The sequence below is a fragment of the Rutidosis leptorrhynchoides genome, chromosome 6, assembly GCF_046630445.1.
Source record: "Rutidosis leptorrhynchoides isolate AG116_Rl617_1_P2 chromosome 6, CSIRO_AGI_Rlap_v1, whole genome shotgun sequence".
Classification (NCBI taxonomy): domain Eukaryota; kingdom Viridiplantae; phylum Streptophyta; class Magnoliopsida; order Asterales; family Asteraceae; genus Rutidosis; species Rutidosis leptorrhynchoides.
This window is the reverse complement of record NC_092338.1, coordinates 171,671,334-171,694,394: the sequence shown is the minus strand read 5'-3', so window position 1 is coordinate 171,694,394 and position 23,061 is coordinate 171,671,334. Positions and strand designations below refer to the sequence as shown.

Genomic DNA, 23,061 nt, shown 5'->3' with positions numbered 1-23,061 from the left:
TGTTGAGCTAATGAGTAGTATAGCTTTAAATAAGGATGTAGATAGGTTAGACGATAAGAGTTTTCTTAGGTTTTTACTTGGAGGTAGGATGTACAGGATGTCTATGATAGATATGGCTAGAGCTTTACAGATTTACACCCCCACTGAATTATTATCACCTGATTGTACAGCTTTAATTTATCACGGTGAGAGGGTAGATAGAAATTTTGATGCTAACGCCGTATGGAGACGTATGTCAAATTTTAATGTGTTTACACGGGCAGGAAGACACTCCTATTTAGATATTAACAAAAAAGAGCTTCGTATAATACATAGATTTTTAGCTAACTTTTGACAACCCGGAAATTTCTGACCAAAAACTTAATCTTTATATGTTTCCGACACGATAAGCAAAGTTTGTAGAGTTGAGTCTCAAAAAGTTTGAACTATTTTCATATATTCATGTGACCTTCGACTGTCCCCGATGATTCACGAACCATTGCTTGTAAATATGTGGATATATATAAATATGTGTATATATAAATATATGTATAATATATAATAACATGAACATTAATAAACTATTATATACATTTATTGTTATAAATAAATATGTACAATAAAATACATTGTAATAAAAACTATTATTTTATACGTATATTTCTTGTATATATATTGTCTAATTTAATTATTTAATATATATTTATTTGCGTAGTAAATTTTGTTATTTACAACTGTTTATATATATACATAGTGTATATTAAATATAATTAATTTTGAGCTTAAATGGTAAATGTCTGTAACTTTCGGTTGACATTTAATTATTTTTAAAATAGGTCTAATATATATATATAAAGTTTTAAAATAAAAGTTGTACCAAATTTTGATTAAAAAGATAATAGTTTTGATAAATATTTTTTTTTTACCTTTTCAAGCTAAGTTTTTGTACTCCGTACATATAAATTGAAACAGAAAATAAATAATTATCGAATCTTTTTTATCTGGTTTCAAACAGGTAATGACCAGAATAAATAAATGGACTTAAATTGAAAATTTGAGATTTCTAGGAACACTTTTATATGTTAACTGTTTAGCAATGGACACGATATAATACTCCATGGAAAATGTCGCATGTGTACAACCAAATAAATGTCACAAGATTTAAATCATAATCCTCTTTTACTGTTTTTGCTTTTGACTTCATCATAATTATTTCATTATGTACCATATTAAAATACATATAAATATCATATAGTGATTTAATATATACCAAACAACACAACTTGCTCAATTAATCCGTAATTGAAGTATTGAGTGGGATTGCAATGTTTTCTATTTACCAACTAACCCAATCACAAGTCTATATATATATCACACGTATACATGCATTTATATTCTGCTCATGCTCGATTGCTAACCAAAAATATCCTATGTGATCAAACCTATATAACCATTATTGTTTCCTGTTTTGGTGCGATCAAACCCAAGTCAATACAGTTGCAAGTTCTCAAGCATTATTTCTTTATCACCACTCACGGTTACACCCACCGCCACCTTCACTTTATCATCATCTCCAAACCCCACAGTTTTGTTTTGTTTTGGATCAAGAACGAACAACCACTCACCATTCTATCCGTCACCACCATAGTCCACAGCTGCTTACCACCATGAACCGTCCACAACCCGTCACCATCTTCACTAACATGAAACTACACACCACACTAATCACAACTATCACCATGTTTGTGCCTTTTTTGTTTCTTGTTCGAACATTAAATCAAAGCACACATGAATTGAACCACCACTCTCTTCATCCACCATCGAAACCACCATTCACCTTCGGACTAGAACCACCACAACACCACTATAAAAAAAATGATCTTTTACTGCTACTATAACCTATCCGTTTTACTGTTGAAATAAACCACTACGACCACTATTAGAACACCTACTGATTGAAACTACTTCTGGCTTGTTGTCACCACAGCCTGTAACTTCAACCAAACACTATCGTAGCTGCTCGTTTTTATTATTTTTGTTCGATAATGGGTACCATCAAAACCCATTTGTTCTAACATATTATTCAAACAAAACTCACCTGAGAAACTGCTGCTGTTACGCTATAAAACCTTCTATTTTCCTGTCAAGAGCACCACTACAGTTGCTATAATCGTTCCTGTCTTCCCGTTTAAACCATGGTAAACCGAAACAACTCAATTACTTCATAATTATCACTGCTACACGATTACTATGCTGATCCCTATTGTTTCTATTTTATATTCCAGTTATAAACAATCAAACCAAACAAATGGATTACATTACAATAAATCTGGATGAATTGATTTCTAAATTACAATGAACGATGTTGGTTGATAAAAAAATATACATTTATATAAATAGATAAGAAAATAAATAACAAGAACACCTTTTACCTACTGGATCAATTACTAGACCGATTTCATAATCAATTGATGATGATTTGATGCTATCCCTGTTACTACACGCTGCGGTGTTTAATCTTTCTTCCTAATTTGAACAGACATCAATCGAACACCAACTACTTCTTCGATTTGTTTGTTGTTATGCGATAACGATGCTGAATAGGACTGATGATGACGATTGAACGATGATGATGAATCAATGACCTACTGGAAATCGATGATTGTTGCTTGATTGATCGATCTGTGACGAATTCAAGATCCCCAAAATCGTGTTATCTTCTCTGCGTGTTCCTTCTAGTGTTTCGATCTGTTTTGGGAGACAAATAAACCGCGTGATTTATTTATTTATTAGGTACTCCGTATAAATATTATTATTATTATTATTATTATTATTATTATTATTATTATTATTATTATTATTGTGGATTATTATTATTGTGGATTATTATTATTGATATCATGATTTTTATTATTATCATTAATATAGTTTACATTATTATCATTTATATAAGTATTATCATTATAGTTATTATTATTATTAGTATTATCCTTATTATTAATATTATTATTTTCATTATTGTTAAAAGTAACTTTTTATTAAAATGAGTAAACATTATCATTTAAAATTTTCATATTATTAAAATTATCACTAATATTAAAAGAATCATTTTTATTATTAAAAGTATCATTATTATTACGAATTATCATTAAAAGTATCATTTTTAGTAAAAGTACCATTTTTATTATTATAATTATCATTATTACTAAAGACATCAATTTTATTAAAGTTTTCATTATTACAAAAATCAACATTATTATTAAAATTATCATTATTTTTGTTATTACTATTATTATTATTATTATTATATATATATATATATATATATATATATATATATATATATATATATATATATATATATATATATATATATATATATATATATATCATCATTATTATTATTATGAAAAGTATGATTAATTATTATTATTATAAGTATTATGAAAATAATTAAAATTTATATATAATATGGAAATATTAATATTATTATTATCATTGCTATTATTATTATTATGATTATTATACAAGTATAGTATTAATAATACAACGGTTGAGATGGCTATTATTATTATCAAAATATTTATATAAAACATATATAAAAGTATGTATATATAAAAATATAACAATTGAAATAATATATATTACTAATATTGATATATAAAAATTTGTTCGATTACAAGTATACGTTTTTAATATATATATGAATAATATAGGTTCGTGAATCTGAGGTCAACCCTACACTTGTTCAATGCCGTCATATGTATTTTTGCTACAAAATACAGTATAGTGAGTTCATTTGATTCCCTTTTACTCTTTACATTTTTGGGACTGAGAATACATGCGCTACTTTTACAACTGCTTTATTAAATGCTTTTGAAATACATTTTGAACTGTGAATACATGAAATGCTTTTATAAATGTTTGACGAGATAGACACAAGCAAAATATTCCTCGAATGAATTATGTGGACGTGATAATTGCCAGATTGAATTATGTGGACGTGATAATTGCCACAATTGATATGAATATTTTTTCCCTGATTATTATTGCTTGGTAACCTAAGAATTAGGGAACATCACTAATTTTGAGAATTAGAGCACGCCTAATTGACGCGAATCCTAAAGGTAGCTACCGGGTTTAACACCCCCACCCAGAATGTTCACTAGACGGAAGGGCTAGTGGGCGTGATGTTTAGTACTTCGAAGTTTATATGATTATTATACATACGAGATGTTCTGTTTTGGGATATTATTATGCGCATTATATGTTAAGGTTGGTTACCAAGCCAAGCAATGAATGAAAAGTGAATGTTATGTATCGAGAGAATGATTTTATACACCGATTATGTGTATGATATTTTTGTGGAAATTGGACTATGGGCTATTAATGGGCTTTATATTTGTTTAATTGAATGATAGTTCGTTAATTTAATATATAGATTTACAATTTGAGGTAATTATAAATAACCACATACACTCGATCGGACACGATGGGCGGGATATTTATAAATACTAATAATCGTTCATTTAACTGGACACGGGGATGAATTAATAGTCATCAATGGACTCATTAAAACAGGGGTGGATTACATACAAGGACACTTGGTGTAATTGTTAATAAAGTATTAAAACCTTGGATTGCACACAGTCGATAACCTGGTGTAATCATTAACAATGTATTAAAACCTTATTATAGTTTAAGTCCCCAATTAGTTGGAATATTTGACTTCGAGTATAAGGATAATTTGACGAGGACACTCGCACTTTATATTTATGATTGATGGACTGTTATGGACAAAAACTAGATGGACATATCGAATAATCCAGGAGAAAGGACAATTAACCCATGGTAATAAATTAAAAACAACACGTCAAACATCATGATTACGGAAGTTTAAATAAGCATAATTCCTTTATTTTATATCTCATCGTACTTTAAATTATTGCACTTTTATTTATCGCACTTTTATCGTCATTTACTTTACGCTTTAAATTAAGTTATATTTATATTTAATATTTTACATTAGGTTTTAATTGTGACTTAAGACATAAAATCGACAAACCGGTCACTAAACGGTAAAAACCCCCCTTATAATAATAATATATATATATATATATATATATATATATATATATATATATATATATATATATATATATATATATATATATATAGTTTTTAAAATAAATATAGCGTTAAACTCAGTTACCTCCCTGCGAAACGAACCGGACTTACTAAAAATTACACTACTTTACGATTAGGTACACTGCCTATAGTGTTGTAGCAAGGTTTAGGTATATCAACTTTATAAATAAATAAATAACTTGTGTAAAATTGTATCGTATTTAATAGTATTTCGCAATAAAAATATAACTATTTCGTATACACCTCGCATAACATCAGTTAGTATTTCAATAAAATGGCAAAAATAAACGTACTTAAACAATATTTTGTTTATGAAATCTAACCTCTTAAGCAATTATTGAACTCTTTGTCTGCGGTAATAAAACTCTCGACCAATGCATAGCATACCATATCTGCCTATATTACATTCATTATCCATCTTGAAAGATAATGCACCCAAGGAATCTGCACCAAAAAAATTAGAGCAGATACCTTAAAAGCCACTTTAAATGATTTGTGAGAAAGTTCATGTAAAACATACATATGATCCCTAAAATGCTTAAAAAATAGAAAAGAGAACATAAACAAACCTCTTAATTTATAAATTTAATTTGCAACCAATAATAGGAGGAAAGGGAGGCCTGCAACCTTCCAACAAACTTCCCCCACTATCCACCGGAGAGGTTCCCACAACTACAAACAAAGCCAAAAAACATTACACACATAATGAACTTTTTTTTGGAAAGCAAATATTATAACAAACACCCAAACATGCAAGGAGCATGAACCAAAAAAAAAAAAAAAAAAAACAGGGCTAAAGCCCAACACCACAGACCACTCAAAAACATGAACAGACTCCAAAACCCAAAACCTGGGTAGAAACTCAGCACCAATAAAACTCCAAAAAAAATATACAGACCCTATGCTGAAAAAACCTTCACCTGAACCTATAACTACATTTACAACACCATATTCTTGGGGTTACCCTTCCATGGAATAAGATCACCAAGTATAATATTTCTTCTAGTAGATAACCAAAGATGCGAAAGAACTCGAAGGCTCACCATTATGTCTTCATTTAAAATGAACTTTAAATATGACCTTGTAGTCATCTCAACCTTTTGTGATCTGATCGAGTGGAGTGAAAACTTCAATACCGTTAGAAACTCTTCGTGTAAGCTATTAGTTTGAATTTTGATTTTGATTGAATGTGAATGGAAGTGTGAAATGGTATGACTATGTATAATGAATAAACAACTAAATCATCATAATAGAATATATGGGTATCTAAATTATAATTATCATTTACAACTGTTAATTGGGTTGACCAATTTGAAATTCCTAAAATTTGGGGAATAAGTTTTAGCCTATTTTTAGATAATATCTCATACGTTTTTTATATATGTTAATAAATGGTGATTAAAACATGGTAAATAATTTCAAAAAATTAACTAATCAACTTTTATATCGAAGATATTTACTATATACTATATTATGATATGACAATATCAAGGTATACTAAAAGCCTGAAAATACATAATAATTACATCATATATTAAATTATTCATTATGCAAATGCGACAGTAAACATTTGATTGAAAAAGATCAACCTATAATATGTATCTAATATTCATAATGAATGTAGATTATACCTGTTTTTGAAGATCATCATACTCCACAATCATAAAGATTTTAGTTGACTTGCTATCATTCTTCAAAAGTGAATAAGAGAAGCAAACTTCCTGTACTTGACTTATTCTGGAATTGAAGAAAAACAATTTAAATTGTTTTTGAACAATGACTAAGATCGTAGAGAAATATCAAAATCTAAATCAAGATCTAATTTAAGAACAACAATTTCATTTGTTCCTATAAGGGATTGCAAATCTCACTTGTCATTGCAGCTTGTGTAAACTTCAAGGGTAGGTACATCAACTATGAGACTATAAAAATTAAGTGTTACTTGTAAATTTGAAAAAGATTCAAATACAACACACAACATGTTTATAAAAGATGGAACACAATTTTAAGTGCTTAATATAAATATATTTATATGCTGATGCTCAAAAATGTCATGTACCTGAGTCATTGTTGGCTTATTTTCTTGCAATATGCAACATTGACACGACATCTATTTGGAGAACAGTATACTTGTGCTACAATTTGGTTGCTCTGAGAAACAATCGTCCAAAGTCAGCATCTGAGCACATCATACCTGGATATTTATATATATATATACTATCAAACAAACACACACAATTCATCTTAATGAAAATAAATAAATAAAGATGTTTACCATATAAACTGTACAATTCATCATAAACGAAAATATACATTCAGATCTTTACCATATCTACTGTACAATTCATCAAAAAGGAAAATATACAGCCAATTTTTTTTTCAGTTTGATCGATTAAACCTGTACCTCTTAAAACTTTACAATCGAATTCGTCGATTATACAAGTTTCGAGTGAGTAGACGATTGTATTAATCGATAGATTCGTACATGATTTCGTCGACGTTTGGGCTCTTGCTTGGCTACAATTCTAAAGAACTAACTTGTGTTCCCACCCAATTGTATTTGGCCTTTCCTTCAACACCAGATGTCAGATTATTGGATATGAATCTAATTCGTGAAACCCTAATCAATCTCTCAATACATCATGTTTAATTAAATATAGTAATATAAAACGATAATAAATCAATATTGGAAACCCTAACCTTTTCATTATTGACGTATCACACAAGAGCGTCTGGTCAAACCGCAAGAACCCTAGAATTAGCAGATGTTTTATTTAATGGAAATCGTAACCATAAATGCTACCGCACAATTCGATCGTCAATCATCGTCATCTACAAATCCTAGATTAGGTGCGAGCCAGCTTAAAAGAAATACTCAGATTAAAAGAAATACTCCTAAGTTGATGATGATGATACGATTGAATATGCATCGTGGTTACATATTTGTGGATATGAATGCAGATGATGTTGAATCTTCCAATTTTCATTAGTGAATCGAATACATGGTTGATTTTTTGAATGAATTGTTTTTCTGATTGAACCCCTAATTTCACAAATTTGTTCCGTGTAGTTTGATGATTTTGAAGGATTCGATCGACGAAAACAAAAATCATCACTGCTAACAATTTGGTTATAGACCGATTATGCGATACATCAATTTTATTGTGAATTGCAATCACGGATATGATGTTGATTTGAGAATGGTTTCATGTGAAGATAGAGTTCATGGATCAGAGGATCAGAGGATTGTTAGAAAGAAGCATTTGGGATTGAAATGTAATCGACTCCTAATTTTTGGCTGCTTGTGCGCGTGTTTTAACTATCCAAAGGGTAATTAGGACAATTTAACCTCTTGTTTTTTACTAATCACGTGATTTACATGATGAGATTAGATTAATGGTTGGGATTTGATATTTTTTTTGAATGGATGGTCACGATCTATTGTTGATTGGAGATATCACTCACTAAGCTCTTTGTTTTTAGTGTAAGAGAGACGTAAGATTGGGTGTGTGATGGTGCTAGAGATAGCATAATACAAGTAACCCTTAACCCTATTAAATAAATTCGTTCCAAACACGGACACATACACGACATGTTCTAGAGCTGTGCACGTTATGCACGTTATCCGACAATTAAGGACGAGTCATAGACTAAGGACTCTGCTGAGTCAACTTCACGCTTCCCTAGCTGTGACTTTGACTTGACTTAAGCTATCCAGCTCTAGTTGATCACTAGGAAAGAGTTCCATGATGTACACGTGGTACCTCATGGCATGACGCATGTCATTATTAAACATTACAATAACTCTAATGACATTGCACTTTAAGACTGAATTATCTTAACCAGTAAATTTTGGTTTGATAAAAAGATACTCCCTCCGTCCCAGATTAATTGTCCAGTATTTCTTTTCGAGTTGTCCCAAATTAATTGTCCACTTCCAAAAATGGAAAGTAAATTTAGTAAAGTTTACAATATTGTCCTTAATGAATAAATTAAATTACAAAAGTTAGAGGCTTTTCTAATTAATTGATTAGGGTAAAACTGTAAAGTTAGGAAAAAGTACAGAAAAAGTACACTGTGATAATGACATTTCTTAAACTTTGTGTTTTTTGTCTGGGGACAATTAATCTGGGACGGAGGGAGTATGTTATATGACACATCTAAATTCTAAGAACCAAGATTTTAAAATTGCTAGGATTTCATAATGATACAAGGCGATGTATCTTTCTAGCAACCAAAACAGTACATGATGGTAACCCCCATTTTATTCGAATCCCTTTTTTATTTTTTCTTTGTCGATAGTAGGCTTCTCCGATTAAATCATTTGTCTTTTTCTTTTGTAATAATTCCAAATCCAAAACTATTTTTAAATTAAATTCTAATTTTAAAAATTAAAAAATATCAATATACGTAGCACTTTAATATTTGTTTCTTGGAAAGAACATAAGCCATCATTATATAGAAGTACTTGTTATATCTAGAAAAAAGGCCCGCGCGATGCCGCGGGGCCTTTGGGTTGCGTATTTATAGTTAACGGAGCGTATTATAGGTGTGTATATTTATTGAATATAGTCCGAGGTATTGAGCGTTTTTTTAGAAGTGTCCGTTTCACATATAGTTATTCCCGTTGGATTCATAAGATTTTTCTGAGTTGAACGGTGGGTTCAAAAAAATTTAATGCGAGGCGAGTGGGAAGATATATTCCGTTGAAAATAAGGGTGAAGTTTGGTTAAGATTTTTAATCAAAATAATAAATTTACGTTTTACACCCCTGATTGAGGGACTAAACATGAAAGTTGGATGAAGTTTGGGGGAATATGTTTTTTTTTTGTGTTGTCGTTTGGACAACGTGGAGTGGTCAAAACGACCAAATCGCCCACGTACTTTAGTATATAGACTTTAGTATATAGGGTAATAATAATAATAACTATCATTAATTATATTATATTATATGATACTCTCCATTAAAACATAATTAAAATGATTAAAATGTTTTAATGATTAGTACATGACTGAAACGTTATATGGGAATTCAAACGAATTCCTATATGATGCTGCCAGAAAGGAACTTAACATAGCTTCTATATCAAATAAACTTAACATATCTTGTAACTAATCCCTTATAACAAACTTTCAATTTTGTTCTCACTTTCATGTGATATAAGTTGTTTCAGTTGTAATTTTTGTACCAAACAACCTATTTTGAGATCGAATATCTCATGCACCTTGATGTGGGTTTTCTACACCTATTTAAACTAGAACTAAACCTAATAATTAACTCCACACAAATGAGCAACTAATTCAATCGTTTGTAGCTAGCACATGTAAGTTCATGTTTGTTCACAAAGAGTAGTGTTTAGAATTTAAAAGGCTAATGATTATTCTAAACTAAAAGTTGTAAAAGTGGGAGTTTGATTAAACTAAATATGAAAGAAACTAAACGAGTAACTAGATGGACGAAGCAGTGTTCACTTAGATGATTCACTAATGACGTGAATTGTCCTTTCAGTTGAACCCGATTAAATATTTGATAAATTATAACATAATCATTCAAACTTGACTAACTCACATTAGTTACATACAAACAACTAAACTATAAATGATTAAACAATTGTGATTCAATCTAGGTTAAACTCACATAAAACCTGTGACGTTCCGGAAATTTCCGACCAAATTTAAACTTAATCTTTATATAATTCCGACTCGATAAGCAATGAATTTTAATAAATCTTGAACCTCCGAAAAGAGTTTTACACAAGCTTTTGGTCACCCTTTTATTCCGACGATTCACGAACGTCATAACTTGATTTAATTGTTTAATTGTTTAATTATTGTGTATATATATGGATTTATATATATTTAACTTGAAAATATGATAATTAAATATCTCATTAAGCATATTAACAAAGTATTATATATATATTTTCATACTACGATTTTAAAGAGTTTTCAAACAATATATATATTACTATTTAAACGACGTAATTAACTTATGTTAAAATGTATTTACATATAATGTATTACAAGTATAAATACATCCTTACAAGTATTGAATACACTTTATAATATACCAATACATATAAAGGATAGCTATACTCGTATTTCCGTTCAATTTCCTCAAAGAATTCTACTCGCATTCATACGGTTTTTTTACCCGTATTATACACAGCTTCTAGAAGTATTTACTATTGGTATATACCAATAGAAATCTGCAATTATTTGTGTGATATGTCATCCATGACCTAATAAATTTAATATGTCATGCATGACTTAATACAATTTAACTTATCTTAGATATTTTCACTAAAAGCCAAAATTATAAGCTTATAAATAAGGACCATTTTAACTCATTTTTACTCCACATTTTCTTAAACTAAAAACACACACTTGAATGCTCTCATATCATACTTTAATCTCAGCAACTTTCCTCTTCATAATCAAGGTAAAATACTTCTCAAAATTCTTGTTCAATTCCTTGTATAGTTGCTATCTTATTATACTTATAAAACTTGTAAAAACTAGAACTTGTTTTGGTGAACACCAAACTTGTTTGAAAAACTAATCTAATATTTCTAACTTAACTCTAATAACACTTATTTATATGTATTATGATGTTATATTAAGTTAATATAAGAACTTATAACTTGTACATATGAAGAACACCTTGAAACTTAACATATATCCTTTAATCTCCATTCGGTAAAAAGCGGGCTGTTTTGGGTTGGGAATTAAAAACCTATCTTAGACTTTGAGTTCGAGGCTAAGACTTTGAAAATAGATTAATATATGTAAATAAGACTTCCAGTATTTTTTCCATGATTTTAGACAAAGTGAAAGTATTTTATCAAAAATCATATATTGGGTGGATGCCGGGATTTTTCCAAATCTGTCCACCGACACAAAAAGAGGGTAAAGCTCTAAAAATTACTACTTGGGATGAACTTTTCGAATTGGTTTTGTAAAATTTACTTTTTAATGAATCCATAGCAATTTGATTCACTTTAAATGAAGTTGTAATGAATATTTGGCGAGCAAAACAAAATCTGCTAAAATTAACGTTGTATGGACGAAATTTATATTATAAAAACTATATTAACCATATCCTTGTTAACTTTTCCTATATCCTATATATATTTGGACATGTTATCAGTTGTATAACAAAATATTATAATCTTGGTTAATTCTGTGATTGTATATATGTATAATAATATTCTTGGTACGTCCTAACACAATAAGTATACAATACGTTTTGATAAATCCTAAGACAATACGTACACAATACGTCTTAGTTAATTCTAAGACAATACGTATACAATACGTCTCTGGGTTGATGCAAAGACAATACGCATACAATACGTCGTGGGGTAATTCTAAGATTATAGAGGGGGTTCTCACAGTGTTACCTGTGACGAAGCATTGGCTCTTACTCCTCGTGGTCCGAATATGGTTGGCTTTGTCGAGAGGCATGGCCGTAACATCAGTGTCTGAGGTACACTCAGTGGTCACCAGGCGGTTAGCTGGGAAGGCACTGGGTGGGACGTGTGGTATCCCCAACTATATGACAGTTGGTATCAGAGCGGTGGTCTTAGCGAATCATGTCTTGCATTAGTGTGTCTAACGGATAGTTATTAAGATGCATTAGTGAGTCTGGACTTCGACCTTAACTGCATGTCAAAAGTTTTGCTTATCATTTCTAATCGGAAATCATCTGCTTATCACCCTTAGAAAATTACATGCTTATCATTCTTAGTCTAGACACATCTTACTGCATTGATTGCATAAATAGTGTATAGACAAAGTTCATATTTTAGCGTATATGCTAATTCATATCTTAGCGTATCTGTTACTGTAAACTTTGCCTAACATATTCCGTAAATTCCTCCGTAATCTATGTAATCTTTTGCTCTATATATATATAAATATTCTATGTAATTAGAATACCATCCGATAGCCGAAAATCATTTCATATCGAAAAATCGTTTATTCAATCGTACGAAATGGAACTCTCTACTAGTTCAAGTCCCTCGAATTCCGATATGGAATTTCACTCGAGCTCTGAAAGCAGTGTGACCGGAATGGATCAACCAATTAGCCATCATCTATTTTGAATGAATTGGGGATGGGTTCGTAGTCTACTTAATCATTGGAGACACGAAGAAGGTGATCCCTTCCATCCACCACATTGCCCTCTTGGTGAAGAACATGAGGCACTTATCGGCGAACCCGTTCATAACACCATTTTCTCTCTCCTTTCCAGGATATGCCGCAATGAGTATAATATTACTAATATTATTGAGGCTATCCGACCTTTACTCCGTATCTTGCATGGTGAATTATTTAGTAAAAAATAAAATGTATTGTCATGAAAAAGCAAAACTTTATTAGCAAGTGCATCCTACATCATTTCATTCCCTTTATAAAGCTCTTGACCTCTCTTTTTATTCAAGAAACTTTAAACATCTTCTTTCACAATACAAAACAAAATAAATTCTCATCATCAATACTCACATCAAACCACTACCAGCACTAGCAGCAGCATTACCAACAACATCACAAGCCTCAACATCGCAAGCTGCATTACGAGCATCAACATCATACGCACCGCAGGCACTGAGGGATACCAACAATAATGAATGATGAAGTATTAATTCATTATTTCATTTACATTGAAGAAATATTCTGCGGCGATTATGTAATCTCTAAAGTTATAGGGATTATTCATTTCTAGTTTCAACCGTAAACCAAATGAGATTAATATAATATTAACTCATTAAATCCATATTACATCTGAAGAAAATATACATACATATATTTTCATAAAGACTGTAATAAAAATTCTTTTGTACAAAATATTACTTGTGAAATTTTATTTTAACGGGTAGGTAATACCCGAGAAATACTTAAGTTTACATTAATATGTTACACTGTACATTTTCAATGATGTTTCGACAATCGTTAATTATACTCTCTCCTTTCATAGCAATATACATCATTTCACAAAATTCAAGACAACCATTTTTCATACCAATGCAATTACATATTCTGATTTTGATAGATCAAAATTCAAGTCAAGATTTAAGAAGTGCCATCAATCTTAAATTCCTACATCCTTCAAAATCATACTTTAAATTCAAACTATACTAGAACATCACTTTCATTCACAGAACTCATAAAGATATTCGTATCATTCAAGATTCACGACGAATTCATTATACGAATATTGACGATGACAACCTGCGTCTAAACCCTTCAAAATTCTTGAAAACATCTCAACTAAGGAACAATCGAGAGAATGAACCAATCACACGATACATACGAAGAATATATGCATATAGATATGCATTCGGAGGACACTTGAACCTAAGTAAAGGTTCAACACGTATCTGTGTCAGATCCTTTAGCATTATTATTACCCAAAATAACTTTACAATCCCTTTTCAAAATAGCGAATTTTATCACAGCTCCAAAAAGACAACTTCGACTTTTCATCCGGAGTAGCCTTATTATAACCTTGATATATACGTTGTCTTTTCGCCATCGTTACTGGGGAACCTTTTATATTTCACCACATTAGTAGTAAGCTTACCAGCAACTTTATTGCTCTTTGACTTAAATCTCTCTGAAAGATCACTATAAAACCTTGTCATGTACCCATCTACATCTTGTAACAATAATTGTCATACCAAACCCCAGGAAGCATCAATAATTATTCTTGAATCTCACATCATTTCTGCATATACATATAACGTTATTTCCTGGAATTATAATTCTGAAATCCGGAATAGCACTTCAGCCTACGAATCAGTACTATGAAGTTTTGAAAAAGCTGAATGAAGCAGCAGAAACTGTAGACAACCGTAACAGTCAAAAGTTGATGATAAAGAATATTGTGTTAGCAAAGCACGCAGAAAAAGAGAAGGTTTGGAACTGAAAAACGGATTGAGCAAACCCTGAAGGAGGCTGTGGACAAATCACAAGGACGAAATCTACCTTCAAAGAATTCAAATGATTCGGTGTCTGTTAAAATCCTTAGCAAATGCCTTGCTCCTTACTCTAAAATCCTTGCGGACAATATTCTTCATCATCCTCTTATCTTAAATATTCTAAGATATCATCGTATCTTCCATTATAAATATCCTTCATACTTCTGAAGATATTTTCATAACCATTCTTATCTGAAATCATTTATTCCTTCGCGTTATCTGTATCACATCATAAAGAAAACTGTTTTAGTTTCTAAATATCTGAAACCTCTGAGTGTAAAGTATGAAAGTTTTTGAAGTAATGTTGGGAACTGAAGCATGAGTTAGTATAATATAATGACACTTGATCAACGTGATTATATTACAGTAAGTCATGCTGAGTTTTTAAATGGAACGTAATGATTCACAGACCATAACGTTATCATGTGCCATGTTACATGACTCTTACATTCAATCTAATCTCTAAACATATCAAGAACATATTCTATTGATAGTTCTATCTTTTCCTTTGGATTTTGGTAATTTCACAAGTCAAATTGTGCTATTACAATTTCTCTCTTAGAGCATTAGCTATGTTCATTCCGAATTTCATATCTATGAATTCTAGAAGTCGGGAAAACATTCCGAATTTCATATCTTCGCTTGACTTGAAGTCGGGAAAAGAAGACGGAAGCATGAAACTCCAAAATATAAGGAAAAATATAAGCACGAAGACAACACAGTAATTACAAACTATGTATATCGATGCGTATAGCAATATAAAGACACGGGAAAACTAAGAACACTATAAACCCAAGAGCATAGTAGAAATTAACGGATTCCTCCGGTGGAAGATGAAAAAGAAGAATGACAGATGTGATAGTCATGAATATATCAAGAATTAAAACTGGATGGAGCATATTGACGAATGTTTTGGAAGTACGAAGAAAGGAAGAAAGTATAAAAGATGGGAGATGTGGAAATAAGGAAACGTAGGAGGTTGATTTATAGTAAAATATCCGACATAGAAATCGAGACAGATTATTGCATTAAATCAAAGAGGATCATAATTTCCTTAATCGCCGAAGAATCAAATCTTATATAGATTACAAAGATTTTCTTTAATCCGGAGATCAACCGTGATGACGTCAAAAGATAAGACGAATCCCTATTTTCTCATTTCACTCTTTTACGATAGCTTCACTCATACGTTTCGAGTAATCAAATTATTTTATCCAAATTTCTCAATCATGATAAAACCCTATGAATCAACTTATATTCGTCATAATAACATTCTTATTGTTAGCCATGACGACCTCGATCAAATTTTGGGACGAAATTTCTTTAACGGGTAGGTACTGTGACGACCCGGAAATTTCTGACCAAATTTAAACTTAATCTTTATATAATTCCGACTTGATAAGCAATGAATTTTAATAAATCTTGAACCTCCGAAAAGAGTTTTACACAAGCTTTTGGTCACCCTTTTATTCCGACGATTCACGAACGTCATAACTTGATTTAATTGTTTAATTGTTTAATTATTGTGTATATATATGGATTTATATATATATTTAACTTGAAAATATGATAATTAAATATCTCATTAAGTATATTAACAAAGTATTATATATATTTTTTCATACTACTATTTTAAAGAGTTTTCAAACAATATATATATTACTATTTAAACAACGTAATTAACTTATGTTAAAATGTATTTACATATAATGTATTACGAGTATAAATGCATCCTTACAAGTATTGAATACACTTTATAATATACCAATACATATAAAGGATAGCTATACTCGTATTTTCGTTCAATTTCCCCAAAGAATTCTACTCGCATTCATACGGTATTTTTACCAGTATTATACACAGCTTCTAAAAGTATTTACTATTGGTATATACCAATAGAAATCTGCAATTATTTGTGTAATATGTCATCCATGACCTAATCAATTTAATATGTCATGCATGACTTAATACAATTTAACTTATCTTAGATATTTTTACTAAAAGCCAAAAATATAAGCTTATAAATAAGGACCATTTTAACTCATTTTTACTCCACATTTTCTTAAACTAAAAACACACACTTGAATGCTCTCATATCATAATTTAATCTCAGTAACTTTCCTCTTCATAATCAAGGTAAAATACTTCTCAAAATCCTTGTTCAATTCCTTGTATAGTTGCTATCTTATTATACTTATAAAACTTGTAAAAACTAGAACTTGTTTTGGTGAACACCAAGCTTGTTTGAAAAACTAATCTAATCTTTCTAACTTAACTCTAATAATACTTATTTATATGTATTATTAAGTTATATTAAGTTAATATAAGAACTTATAACTTGTACATATGAAGAACACCTTGAAACTTAACATATATCCTTTAATCTCCATTCGGTAAAAAGCGGGCTGTTTTGGGTTGGGAATTAAAAACCTATCTTAGACTTTGAGTTCGAGGCTAAGACTTTGGAAATATGTTAATATATGTAAATAAGACTTCCAGTATTTTTTTCATGATTTTAGACAAAGTGGAAGTATTTTATCAAAAATTATATATTGGGTGGATGCCGGGATTTTTCCAAATCTGTCTACCGACACAAAAAGAGGGCACGTGAATGTGGTTTTCTCTTGGTCCTCGGGTGCTATTGGAATTTGAAAATATCCGGAAAATCCATCTAGAAAACAATAGTAACTATTTCCGGCTAATCTTTCCAACATTTGATCTATGAAAGGTAAGGGAAAGTGATCTTTTCTGGTGGCGTCATTTAATTTTCTATAATCAATACATACACGCCATCCTGTTATAGTCCTAGTAGGAATAGGCTCATTTTTCTCATTTGTAATGACAGTCATGCCACCCTTCTTAGGTACGCATTGAACTGGGCTTACCCATGGACTATCAGAAATTGGATATATCAAACCTGCATCTAGCAGTTTAATAATCTCTTTCTTAACTACATCTTGCATATTAGGATTTAGTCTTCGTTGGCGTTGCACATACGTTTTATGACCTTCTTCCATAAGGATTTTATGTGTGCAATACGAAGGACTTATTCCTTTAATATCGTGAATCTTCCATGCAATGGCTGGTTTATGAGCTTTCAACACAGAAATGAGTTGTGATTTCTCATTTTCAGTAAGAGAAGACGATATTATTACAGGTAATTCAGATTCACCATGTAAATAAGCGTATTCCAAATGGTTTGGAAGTGGCTTTAACTCTAATTTCGGAGGTTCTTCTATCGATGATTTATATCGATATCTGTCTTCTTCTTTTAGCATTTGAATTTCTTCTGTTGTTGGTTCATATCCATTAGCTATAAGTGTAGCTAACATTTCAGCTTCATCAATTGGTTCATTACCTTCTCCTAAAGAACATTCTCCTGTCCCTTGTAATTCTGGAAATTCTTCTAATAATTCTGCATGTGCATCTATAGTTTGAATATAATAACATGTATCATCTGCAGATTGTGGTTGTTGCATTGCTCTATCAACTGAAAAGGTAACACTCTCATCCTCTATACTTAGGGTCAGTTTCTTACCGAACACGTCTATCATTGCTTTAGCCGTGTTTAAGAATGGTCTTCCTAATATGAGAGGAACTTGAGAATCTTCTTCCATGTCCAAAACAACAAAATCTACTGGAAATACTAAAGTACCAACTTTAACTAGCATGTTCTCCATTATTCCTCTAGGATATTTTACTGATCGGTCGGCTAGTTGTATGCTTATTCTTGTTGGTTTCAATTCTCCAAGGTCTAGTTTAGCGTATAGTGAATACGGCATTAGATTTATACTAGCACCTAAGTCTGCCAATGCTTCTATTGAACTAAGACTACCCAGAAAACATGGAATTGTGAAACTTCCTGGATCAGATAATTTTTCTGGTATCTTATTCAACAGCACTGCTGAACAATTAGCATTCATAGTAACAGCCGAGAGTTCTTCCATTTTCTTTCTATTTGAGATTAGATCTTTCAAGAATTTAGCATATCTAGGCATTCCTGAAATTACATCAATGAAAGGAAGATTTACATTTATCTGTTTAAACATATCCAAGAATTTGGATTGCTCGGCTTCAAGTTTTTCTTTCTTCATTTTACTCGGGTAAGGAAGTGGTGGTTGGTATGGTTTAACATAAGGTTTATCCTTAACTGTGTTATTTTCATTAATCTTTTCAACTACCGGTTCTTTTTCCTTATCTTGATCAGGTTGTGGTTCTTGTGGAGTAGGAATAGTTTCATCAGAAGTTATAGGTATTTCAGGTGGTTTAAGTGTTGTACCACTTCTTGTGGTAATAGCTTTAGCTGTTTCATTTCGTGGGTTAGCATTTGTATCACTAGGTAGACTTCCCGGTTTTCTTTCACCTATTAACCTTGCTAGGTTACTTACTTCTTGTTCCAGATTTTGAATAGAAGCTTGTTGATTTCTAAATGCTTGAGCATTTTGTTCATTGGTTTGTTTCTGAGATGTGAAAAACTGTGTTTGAGTTTCAACTAGCTTCGTCATCATATCTTCTAAATTCGGCTTTTTATCATCGGGTTGTTGTGGTGGTTTGTTTTGAAAATTTGGTCTTTGCTGATTATAAGTATTATTGGATACTTGTTGATTGCTAGGACCTTGTTGGTTGTTGTATGGAATATTTCGGTTATAATTCTGGTTTTGATTGTAAATCGGTCTTGGCGGTTGATAATTATTCTGATAATTATTTCCAGGCCTTTGGTTTATGTATGAAATATTCTCTCTTTGTTCCATTGTTAATTCAATACTGAGACAATCTTTTGTCAAATGTGGTCCTCCACACTGCTCACAACTAATTCGTATTGAGTGAATATCTTTAGTCATGTTTTCCATTCGTCTCTCCACAGCATCTATCTTTGCGGAAATGGAATCTAAGTCATGGCTAGAATCGGCTCTAGCTGCTTTAGATGATCTAATGATATCTTTTTCTTGGTGCCACTCATGTGAGTGGGAAGCAGTGTTATCAATAATTTTGTAAGCATCAGTTTCGGTTTTCTTCATAATAGAACCACCAGCTGCTATATCTATATCTTTCCTTGTAGTGATGTCGCATCCTTGGTAGAATATTTGTACTATTTGACAGGTGTCTAAACCATGTTGCGGACATCCTCTTAACAACTTTCCATATCTTGTCCACGCCTCATATAGAGTTTCATTTGGCTTTTGTGTGAACGTAACAATTTCTGCTTGAAGTCTTACGGCTTTAGATGCAGGAAAGAATTGTTTAAGAAATTTGTCAATTAAAACATCCCATGTATCGATCGCCCCTTCAGGTAACGATTCCAACCAATCTTTGGCTTCTCCCTTTAAAGTCCAGGGAAATAACATGAGATATATCTGTTCATCCTCCACTTCTCGTATTTTAAATAGTGTGCAGATCCTATTAAAGGTACGTAGATGTTCATTTGGATCTTCCTTCGGCGCACCACTAAATTGGCATTGATTAGTCACCATGTGTAGAATTTGTCCTTTGATTTCATAATCTGGCACATTAATGTCTGGATGAGTAATTGCGTGACCTTGGCCAGTGCGTTTAGCTCTCATTCGGTCTTCCATACTTAAAGGTTCCAGATTCTCCATAATTGAATTTGTTGAATCGGTATCACTAGATGATTCTGATTTAATAGTTCGTTCCTCAACAATCTCTGTTTGAATGATTGGTGGTTCCGGAGGAAAGTTTAGTGGTTCAGGATCTACGAACCGTTCCTGAATATTCTCCGGATTCTCAATTGTGAGGTTAGGTTCAAAAAATGGATTATCGGAAATTTGAACTGAAGTACTTGGTTGACTGGATGACGATTCTAAAGAAAAATCAACGGCGGTTATATTTGTTAAACGATGTCTTGATCGAGTTACAGGTGGTGAACGTACAAAAGGTGATGAACGTCTTGCTCGGTGCATTCACTGAATATCCTATTAGTTTTTTAAAAAGGAAAGAAAAATTATAATAAGTTATCCAATCAATAGACTTTTCTGATTTTGCCCACGTTTCGAATAGCCAAAAGATGCAGCAGAGGGGCAGGATTCGTTTGGTCTCAATATAATTGAGGACTGTTTGGTTCCAATAACCCGGTCCACGTACAAATCCAACTATTACTACGAACCAGAAAATTTTGATGTCTATTAATTTAACCACTTAAAATAAATTTTCGTAATTTTAAGAAATTTAGATAAGAAGTAGAAAAAATTCTAAGTCCTAAAAACTAGAATGGCGAGAAATAAGAGAGAAAAAGAGTTCGTCGCAAAAGATCGAAAAAGAAAAATGGTTGAAAAATAAAAGGTGACGGAAAAATAAAAGAAACTTATAAAAACTTAAAAATACTTAACTAATTTAACCTTATTACTACAACTAACTTAAAATTATAATCGCAAATTGATATTACTAATTGGAATGATAATTGATACATAGTAAAAGGTCTAAAAATATTAAAGCTTACAGGAAAAACTAAATCCCAAATGGAAATAACTTAAAAAGAAACTAAAACTTAAAAAGGCGTCGCAAAATTCTAAAGTACCTAAATCTTAGTCTAAAGAGAAAGCACTTAAGGAATTCTACGGCAAAGCCTAAAAATCTAGGAGTAAAAATAACTATAGCTAAAACTAAGTTTAAAATTAAATATGAGCTAAAAATACAAATATTACGCTACAACGATTAAAAATGGACAAAATATAAAAATATACAAAAAGTTGTAAAAAGTACAATTTTTATAAAAATATTATTTTTATATTATTTATTTAATAAAACTACTAATTTTATAATTTAATAAAACTAATTAATACTAAATACATAAATTAAATAAAAAGTAAAAATAAAAATAAAACTAATAATAATAATAATAATAATTAGGTTTAAATAATAATTATAATTAATAATAACCCGTAATTAATGCAGGTTTAGGGCTTCCTGTCGCCTGTCAGAAAGGCTCCGCGAGTTGCGGTATTTAGTGCTTCAAACCCCGCGAGTCGCGGGGTTCAGAAATTCAGTTGACAGGTTGTAATTTTTACGCGTTTTTCTATTTTTTATTTTTTTTTATTTTCTGTTTTTAAATAAAGAAAAGATTTTAAAATAAAACTTATATTTTTATAAACTAAAATAAAAATAAAGAAACTTATAAAACTTAAATATTTAACAAAATCTTAAAAATACTTATATTTTTTTTTTGTTTTCCTTTTTATATTTTCGAATTTTTAAAACGTATTTTTACAAAAACGACTTTTAATAAAAGTAACTAAAAATCTTTTTTTTTTTTATATTAGCGTTGCGCTTCCGGCTTTTAAGATAGTCCCCGGCAGCGGCGCCAAAAATACTTGATGTTCTGCGAGGTGTATATAAAATAGATTATATTTTACTAGGAAAATACTATTAAATACGATACAATTTTACACAAGATATTTATTTATTTATAGAATGGATATACTTAAACCTTGCTACAACACTTATAGGCAGTGTACCTAATCGTACAGTAGTGTAGTTTTTAGTAAGTCCGGTTCGTTCCACAGGGAAATCTTTAAACAAAGCTCAACGCTATATTAGTTTACTTTTATAAAAATACAAATATATATATATAAGTAATATTATTATTATAAAGGGGGGTTTTTACCGTTTAATGACCGGTTTGTCGATTTTAAGACTTTAGTCGCAGTTAAAACCTAATGTAAAATATTAAATAAATAAAAGACTTAATTTAAAGCGTAAAGTAAATAACGATAATGAAATTGCGAATAATAAAAGTGCGATAAAATAAACTTGCGATAATTAAAGAGTACGATAATTAAAAGTGCGATAACAATAAAAATGTGATAATTAGAAGTGCAATTAAATATAAAATAAAGGGAATTAAATATGAAATAAAAGAATTATGCTTATTTAAACTTCCGTAATCATGATGTTTGACGTGTTGATTTTAGTTTTATGCCCATGGGTTAATTGTCCT

At 30.7% G+C, this 23,061-nt stretch overlaps 1 long non-coding RNA gene across 4 annotated transcripts; it reads right to left on the bottom strand.

Annotated features, from left to right (window-relative positions):
* Positions 1–2,316: 2,316 nt before the first annotated feature.
* On the bottom strand, positions 2,317–8,368 carry LOC139851995 (uncharacterized). Of its 4 annotated transcripts, XR_011760846.1 has the most exons (7): positions 7,532–8,368; positions 7,187–7,321; positions 6,999–7,049; positions 6,759–6,864; positions 5,697–6,234; positions 5,451–5,571; positions 2,317–2,727 (listed from the first exon to the last, which is right to left on the bottom strand). It is a non-coding gene; the product is annotated as an uncharacterized lncRNA (long non-coding RNA). The 4 variants fall into 4 exon arrangements; XR_011760848.1 differs by having other exon boundaries at positions 5,697–6,254; positions 7,187–8,368; XR_011760845.1 differs by having other exon boundaries at positions 7,187–8,368.
* Positions 8,369–23,061: the final 14,693 nt, after the last annotated feature.